This window comes from Centruroides vittatus, unplaced genomic scaffold (genome assembly GCF_030686945.1).
Source record: "Centruroides vittatus isolate TY-2023 unplaced genomic scaffold, ASM3068694v2 contig_452, whole genome shotgun sequence".
NCBI classification, from domain to species: Eukaryota; Metazoa; Arthropoda; class Arachnida; order Scorpiones; family Buthidae; genus Centruroides; species Centruroides vittatus.
In genome coordinates this window covers 2,509,770-2,518,399 of record NW_027122248.1, presented here as the reverse complement: position 1 = coordinate 2,518,399, position 8,630 = coordinate 2,509,770, and the positions used below count along the sequence as shown (strand labels likewise).

Here is an 8,630-nt window from a genome sequence, read left to right as displayed (position 1 = left end):
AATTTTCACGATTTTATCATTGTAAAATCACTTTAAAATCCTATAACTGTTTCTGATTTATATTTTTATTTCAAAAATATATGCTTTAAAATTGGAAATTATATATGATGCACGATTATTTCTCTGAAAATTTATAATTTAAACTTAAAAACACATTTTTAATTAAAATATTTTATACAATTTATACAAAAAACTTCGCAACTTAAATGGACCTATACTTCATCAAGTATAAATATTAGGTCCAATTTTTTTTTTTATAACTCTTTTCGCCCTGTGGGCACTAAGAGGGCCTCTTATAGCAAGCCCATTATGGGTTCGGCCAGGCCCACAATGGGGCGGCCGGATGGTGAGGGACGGAAACCGACATATCCGGACGGACCACCCCCCGAAAAATTCCTGGGGATTTTTCGACCCGTCCGGATTCGATCCCGGGTTCCCCAGGGCGGCAGGCTGCTAACCTTGACCGCTCGGCCATCCGGCCGCTAAATATTAGGTCCAATAAGCAACCGTACTCAGCCTCGCTAAATAAACAAACCACAAAATGAAACTTTTGTTAAGTGTAGTACAAAACAGCTTGATATTTGAACAATGTAATATAACAGTAAACTTCACAAAATAAAAAAATTTTCTGTAGGCGTTAAAATTTAGCCGAAGGTAACACATTGCTTAACTGGAATGAAATTTCAATGTATGAGTATGATTGCATATTAATATAGAAATAAAAAGCGGGTCGGCAAACAAACAATAGGCGAAAGAATTTTCGCGAAAAACTTGCCTTTGTAACATTTGCAATAATACGGTCAGTTTCAAACGCAAGGAAGTCAGTCTCAAATCCAGTTCGGTTTGTTTGCGCAAATGACGAAGTCGATATGCAAGCAGTTTTACGACATTTGTTCACACGGAGATCACTTCGTTAAATATTTCTGAGATTCAAAGACGCCTTTTCAGCTGATTTGTCGAAATCGCGCGGTTCCGAAAAGTGCATTCATGCAATGCTGGTATAGTGTTGAAATCTCTCGTCTTAGCGATCCGGTGTTAATATCGGGTGCAATTGAGTTTTTCTTAGCGGCATAATCCATATGTAGTTAGTTATGAGAATAGAGAGGATGAGGCCATGGTTTTCAGCTCAAAACGTGAACGTCGGACGTTCGAGCGCCGCCATCTGGCAATTCTAGAAGGTTGATAATGGCGTTTGCTACGTCTAGCATAGCGAGTAGAAGATCGGTTTAAACTTCTTCATTTTTTTCTGTTTGGGGGTTTTTTTTTTTTTGTAACTCTTTCCGCCCAGTGGGCACTAAGAGGGCCTCTTATAGCAAGCCCATTATGGGTTCGGCCAGGCCCACAATGGGGCGGCCGGGTGGTGAGGGACGGGGACCGACATATCCGGACGGACCACCCCCCGAAAAATTCCTGGGATTTTTCGACCCGTCCGGATTCGATCCCGGGTCCCCCAGGGCGGCAGGTTACGATGTATTTTATTAAAATAATGATTATTTAAGCATCTATTAATAATTTCGTACAAAACTCGGGAATTAAAGTTAAATTCAAATTTGAATTACAAAGGTTATACAAACATAAGTTCGAGTCCTTATTTCTTTATTTTCTTCCCTTTATTCCGATCAGGAACCACCATGCAACTTGCAACTTGAAGTCAAAAAAACTTCTAAAATTAACGAACAAAACACTATTAGACGACATACAACACAATTAAAAATGATCTTCGGCGCCGACCTGTCTTATAGGCTACGGCGTCTACAAAGCATTAAAAACTGTTAGTCTTCCACAATAGTATCCGTGTTATATAATTGCTTTTAGTTGCGGGCCCTCTGGCGGATTCGAGTAGTCTCAAAAAATTTACATATTTTCGTACAAAACTCGGGAATTAAAGTTAAATTCAAATTTGTTCGTTAATTTTAGAAGTTTTTTTGACTTCAAGTTGCATGGTGGTTCCTGATCGGAATAAAGGGAAGAAAATAAAGAAATAAGGACTCGAACTTATGTTTGTATAACCTTTGTAATTCAAATTTGAATCTATTAATAACATTGTAAAGAAACAGACGATTTTAATCCAGAAATTATTTAATTATTCAATTTTTTTGTAAGTGATGTGAAGTGCCTATAGAATTTACATATATTTGTCTTCATATCATCATATCATAATTCTGTAGAAGTAGAGTCAGAAGTAGAATTCAGCTTATCATAATTCTGTAGAAGTAGATTTGTTCTTCCACGGCATCTTCTATCAACAGCGTAATACGTTTGTAAATTTTCTAAAAATAATTTTCCGAGCTGCTTTCGGATTTTCATAAGCCACTACTTCCCTCAACAAAATTTTGAAGTAGTCCTATCGTACGGTAGGAGACACGACGCTAAAAAAAAAAAATAATTATTTAATGTTGTTAAACATCCTCTAAACACTAAAATAGTTTAATTTGTTTATTTACCGTCGCTGGTAACATTTGTCGTTGTTAAACGTTTCCGCCATTTTTCAACAATATCCCATGAGTCAGTGCGCGACGTGAATATCGCGCACTGACTCATGGGATATCGTTGTGAACGTGCGCCGCAACGTATTTTATTAATACTTGGAGTTCAAACGTCAAACGTGTACTTCTGCTTGCTGTTCAAGTTTAACGTTTGAACTTCGGCTGCAACCTCTCTAATGATCTTTAAACAAACGTTACGACCAATTTGTTGAAATAATTTTTCGCCAATAATCAATGTTTTCACGGTTTCGATCATGGTTATCGGCGAATCTGTGAAGATGCCCGTTTGCTCGATCTTTCATGTACAGTCTGAACACATCCACGCACGGAACTGGCTAGTGTCGTCTAAAGAAAACGAAAGCATCGGCGCACGGCAGTTGTAAACAGTAAGTAACGCAAAAGCCTGCGAGTCTGATGCTTAGCCACTGCTCTCGAAAGGGGACATCAGAAAACAGTACACGTTGACTTTTCGAAAATGTCCGAATCCGTACGTTGTCGACAATATTCTTATTCCAATGACACCTTCATTTATCTTCTCTCGTTCCCATTTGTCAGATTTCACTGTCGTCGCGACAATGCTGCCGAACGTTTTCTCCAACGCGACCACAATTCGAAAATTTCAAAGTTTTACACCAAGACGGCATCGCTCAGTTAAAAACACAATGATAATCGATTGCAACCGTGAAAACGTTAGTGTAGCAGATGATGAAAGAATAGAAACGAGCTGTAAAGGTGTTCTGAACATCGGGGACGTAGCTCAGATGGTAGAGCGCTCGCTTCGCATGCGAGAGGTATCGAGATCGATACTCGGCGTCTCCATCGTATTGTAATTTTTTCCCCTCTTTGCTTTTGTTACATCTGGAAACGTGGTACTCACGTACATCTCTGCTGTCGACTTTATATGTGAACAGTGTAGTCTGCTTCCGAAACGATATGAATTTCGGACACACGTTTTGGCGAACCGAAAAGTTGCAAAAGGGAATTTTTTCGAGCCGACATATGAAAGAGTGAATTTTTGTTTAAATTTCAGAAAAAAAATAATTTGATAACTTTTGCAAAAAACTGAAAAATATTTCGAGAATTCGATCACATCGTTTATTCAAATGACGTGATCGAATTCAAACCAGATATAATTAGAATGGATGGACAATTTTAGAAGAGAAATCAGATTTAAAAAACGAAAAGAAAACCGAACCTAGAGACGCCGAGTATTGATCTCAGTACCTCTCGCATGCGAAGCGAGTGCTCTACCGATTGAGCTACGTCCCCGATACCCTGAACCACCTGAAATTTCTTCCACATTCGAATTCACCGAGGTACAAGAGTGAAAACTATCATCCAAAATGAACGAATACTTTTAAAACGAGAATCGAAAATTATCGGAACAATAAAATTCGGCGCCTGCGGTTGAATAAAAATTACTTTTGATAGTGTTTGCTTCCATTTCATCGTAAGATTTTAGTTAAAGTTAAGATAGAAATAAAAAGCGGGTCGGCAAACAAACAATAGGCGAAAGAATTTTCGCGAAAAACTTGCCTTTGTAACATTTGCAATAATACGGTCACAGTATTATTGCAAATGTGTAATTACTTCCGTCTCAAATCCAGTTCGGTTTGTTTGCGCAAATGACGAAGTCGATATGCAAGCAGCTTTACGACATTTGTTCACACGAAGATCACTTCGTTAAATATTTCTATGAGATTCAAAGACGTCTTTTCAGCTGATTTGTCGAAATCGCGCGGTTCCGAAAAGTGCATTTATGAAATACTGGCACACAGTGTTGAAATCTCCCCACTTAGCGATTTAGTGTGGATCTCCTGTTAATTTCTGCTGAAACTGGGTTTTTCTTAGTGGAAGAATCTATACGTAGTTAGAAGAATGGTCTTTAATATTTGGTCCCGGTCAAGTATCAGCCCATTTATCTTATATACGTATATTGATTTAATACGGTTGTTTGAAATTTAAAAAAAACAAACAAATATCTACGCTCGTGGTATTTATAACATTCGATACTATTTTATTACAGAATAATCTTCCCTTTTGCCGCGAAAACAGAAAACTTGCCGAAAAGGTTGCAGATAACGAATAGATCGCATCGTTATCGGGGATAAAAGTACGGTATCGTATGAGTAGGCCTAGGCCATCTACGACAGGAAAAGATTTTAAAAATCTTTCTACATAAGATAGCTATAATTTTGAATTTTGAGTTTTTTCTCTCTCTCTCTCTCTCTCTAGCAGGGCCGGATTAACCCACTTTGGTTCCCTAGACATTTTCTTCTTACCGGGCTCCCTCCCTCTCCCACAAGAAATAGAGCACACAAAAAATATAAAACAATAAATAAAACAAAACTAAATAATGTGAAAAACTAAAACAAATCTTAAATTTTTATTAATAAGAAATATTTAATACACAACAATAAATTTTAGTTTTTCTAGAAAAGTTTGAACAGTTTGTTTATAAATTTAAAAAAAATTGAAATTTATTTTATTAAATGTCTAACAAAAGTTGTTAAACAATAACAATATTATTTTAAAATATTAATTGTTTAATTTAACCTTTTTGGTTAATATTTAAATAATATATTTTGCCCATGAAAGATAAATTAAATAATGAAAAAAATAATTTAAATAAATGCCAAGATAGTTTTAAAAAAGTAAGTATATAAATATGAATAAACTTTATTTAAAAATACAGAAAAGTAAATTATTTACAAATCTTTTCAAAATAAACAGTTTGACCGGGCCCTTCAAAAAACCGGGTCCTAGACATTTGTCTATGCGATGGTCCGGCCCTGGTCACTAGTGCAGTAACAATGGTTGTGTTCACAGTCCGAAGAGTACTGTACCAGTATGTTTTCAAATTTATCTTAGTTTTTAGAAAATTGTTTTAAAATACAATATGAAAAGACAACGAAATAAAATTCAAGGAAAATTAAACCTAAATATTAATTGACATCCATTTAAACGTTACTCTTAAAATTATGGAATAAATAATAAAGGACCGATGTTATAATTTTTTACAATGTAAAATGTTTTTTCGTGAAAATTGGCTTGTCAGTTGGCACTTAAAAATATCTTTTTTTTCCGATATAATTTACAATGGTACCGAGGCTTTATTTCGATATTGATTAAACTTCCGCGATTATTTCAGTTTGACAACTTCTTATGTATTGATGTATAAAAATGATGTATATATAGAAATAGAAAATTTTTAAAAATCTTTTCCAGTCGTAGATGGCCTAGGCCTACTCATACGATACCGTACTTTTATCCCCGATAACGATGCGATCTATTCATTATCTGCAACCTTTTCGGCAAGTTTTCTGTTTTCGCGGCAAAAGGGAAGATTATTCGGTAATAAAATAGTATCGAACGTTATAAATACCACGAGCGTAGATATTTGTTTGTTTTTTTTAAATTTCAAACAACCGTATTAAATCAATATACGTATATAAGATAAATGGGCTGATACTTGACCGGGACCAAATATTAAAGACCATTCTTCTAACTACGTATAGATTCTTCCACTAAGAAAAACCCAGTTTCAGCAGAAATTAACAGGAGATCCACACTAAATCGCTAAGTGGGGAGATTTCAACACTGTGTGCCAGTATTTCATAAATGCACTTTTCGGAACCGCGCGATTTCGATAAATCAGCTGAAAAGACGTCTTTGAATCTCATAGAAATATTTAACGAAGCGATCTTCGTGTGAACAAATGTCGTAAACCTGCTTGCATATCGACTTCGTCATTTGCGCAAACAAACCGAACTGGATTTGAGACGGAAGTAATTCCTGGCGTTCGAAACTGTGACAATATTATTGCAAATGTTACAAAGGCAGGTTTTTCGCGAAAACTCTTTCGCTTATTGTTTGTTTGCCGACCCGCTTTTTATTTCTATCTTAACTTTAACTAAAATCTTACGATGAATTGGAAGCAAACACTATCAAAAGTAATTTTTATTCAACCCGCAGGCGCCGAATTTTATTGTTCCGATAATTTTCGATTCTCGTTTTAAAAGTATTCGTTCATTTTGGATGATAGTTTTCACTCTTGTACCTCGGTGAATTCGAATGTGGAACAAATTTGATGTAGTTCAGGGTGTCGGGGACGTAGCTCAATCGGTAGAGCGCTCGCTTCGCATGCGAGAGGTACTGAGATCGATGCTCAGCGTCTCCATTTGCCGCTGTTATTTTTACAAACGTCTGCAGGAAAACGATTTTTTGGCTCCACAAAAAGTAATTCGTTTTGCGGTTCCACGCTTGTAAATGACGCTAACGACGAGTACCGCGACCGGTATGTGTGTATCGGTGTGCGCTTCATTTCATTACGGTCGGAGTCAATTTGCAGATAACAACATTGTACACGACTATCTACGGTGCTTATTATTTGCAAATTGACTGTTGCGAATTTTATAAACATCCGACATGTCGCTGTAAGCTGCAGTGAAAGTGTTCAGGAAGAACGCCAGAACGGTTAACAAAACGTTTGTCCTTGACGCGTGCAATCGATCGCAAAGAGTGCGTAGCCTAGTTTTATTACTAGTGATTTTCTACGTGCACATCCGCGTTACAAACGGCCAATAGCGTGAACTATTTATAGACGACATTTCAGCCAGTTAGTTGTCAAGGGCGTAGCTCAGATGGTAGAGCGCTCGCTTCGCATGCGAGAGGTTCTGAGATCAATACTCGGCGTCTCCAGGTTCAGTTTTCTTTTAAATCTGATTTCTCTTTTAAAATTGTCCATCTATTCTAATTATATCTAGTTTGAATTCGATCACATCATTTGAATAAACGATGTGATCGAATTCTCTAAATATTTTTCAGTTTTTTGCAAAAGTTATCAAATTATTTTTTCTGAAATTTAAACAAAAATTCACTCTTTCGTATGTCTGGCTCGAAAAAATTCCCTTTTGCAACTTTTCGGTTCGCCAAAACGTGTGTCCGAAATTCATTTCGTTTCGGAAGCAGACTACACTGTTCATATATAAAGTCGGCAGCAGAGATGTACGCGAGTACAACGTTTCCAGATGTAACAAAAGCAAAGAGGGAAAAAAATTACAATACGATGGAGACGCCGAGTATCGATCTCGATACCTCTCGCATGCGAAGCGAGCGCTCTACCATCTGAGCTACGTCCCCGACGTTCGGAACACCTTTACAGATCGTTTCTATTCTTTCATCATCTGCTACACTAACGTTTTCACGGTTGCAATCGATTACCATTGTGTTTTTAACTGAGCGATGCCGTCTTGGTGTAAAACTTTGAAATTTTCGAATTGTGGTCGCGTTGGAGAAAACGTTCGGCATCATTGTCGCGACGACAGTGAAACCTGACAAATGGGAACGAGGGAAGATAAATGAAAGTGTCATTGGAATGAGAATATTGTCGACAACGTACGGATTCAGACATTTTCGAAAAGTCAACGTCTACTGCTTTCTTATGTCCGCTTTCGAGAGCAGTGGCTAAGCATCGGATTCGCAGGCTTTTGTGTTACTTACTGTTTACAACTGCCACACGCCGATGCTTTCGTTTATTTAGACGACACTAGCCAGTTCCCTGCGTGGATGTGTTTAGACTGTACATGAAAGATCGAGCAAACGGGCATTTTTTTTTTTTTTTTTTTTTAACTCTTTCCGCCCTGTGGGCACTAAGAGGGCCTCTTTTAGTAGGCCCATTATGGGTTCGGCCAGGCCCACAATGGGGCGACCGGGTGGTGAGGGACGGGGCCCGACATATCCGAACGGACCACCCCCCGAAAAATTCCTGGGGATTATTCGACCCGTTCGGATTCGATCCCGGGTCCCCAGAGCAGTAGGCTGACACCTTGACCGCTCGGCCATCCGGCCTCGCAAACGGGCATCTTCACAGATTCGCCGATAAACATGATCGAAACCGTGAAAACATTGATTATTTGCGAAAAATTATTCCAACAAATTGGTCGTTACATTTGTTTAAAGATCATTCTCCTAACTAACTACATATGGATTCTGCCGCTACGAAAAACTTAGTTGCATCGGAAATCAACAGGCGATCTACATCGGATCACTAAGCGGAGAGATTTCAACACTCAACAACATTAATGTTAATTAATTAGATTTATCCTTACTTTAAATGGGTTTATTACTTTTGGGATGCTCAGA

At 37.6% G+C, this 8,630-nt stretch overlaps 3 non-coding genes across 3 annotated transcripts; 2 read left to right on the top strand and 1 right to left on the bottom strand.

The window, feature by feature from the left end:
• Positions 1-3,232: 3,232 nt before the first annotated feature.
• TRNAA-CGC (transfer RNA alanine (anticodon CGC)) lies at positions 3,233-3,305 on the top strand. Its single transcript has one exon. It is a non-coding gene; the product is annotated as a tRNA-Ala (tRNA).
• A 3,288-nt stretch (positions 3,306-6,593) lies between these two features.
• TRNAA-CGC (transfer RNA alanine (anticodon CGC)) lies at positions 6,594-6,666 on the top strand. The gene has a single exon. It is a non-coding gene; the product is annotated as a tRNA-Ala (tRNA).
• Positions 6,667-7,555: 889 nt separating this feature from the next.
• Positions 7,556-7,628, bottom strand: TRNAA-CGC (transfer RNA alanine (anticodon CGC)). The gene has a single exon. It is a non-coding gene; the product is annotated as a tRNA-Ala (tRNA).
• Between the last annotated feature and the right edge of the window lie 1,002 nt (positions 7,629-8,630).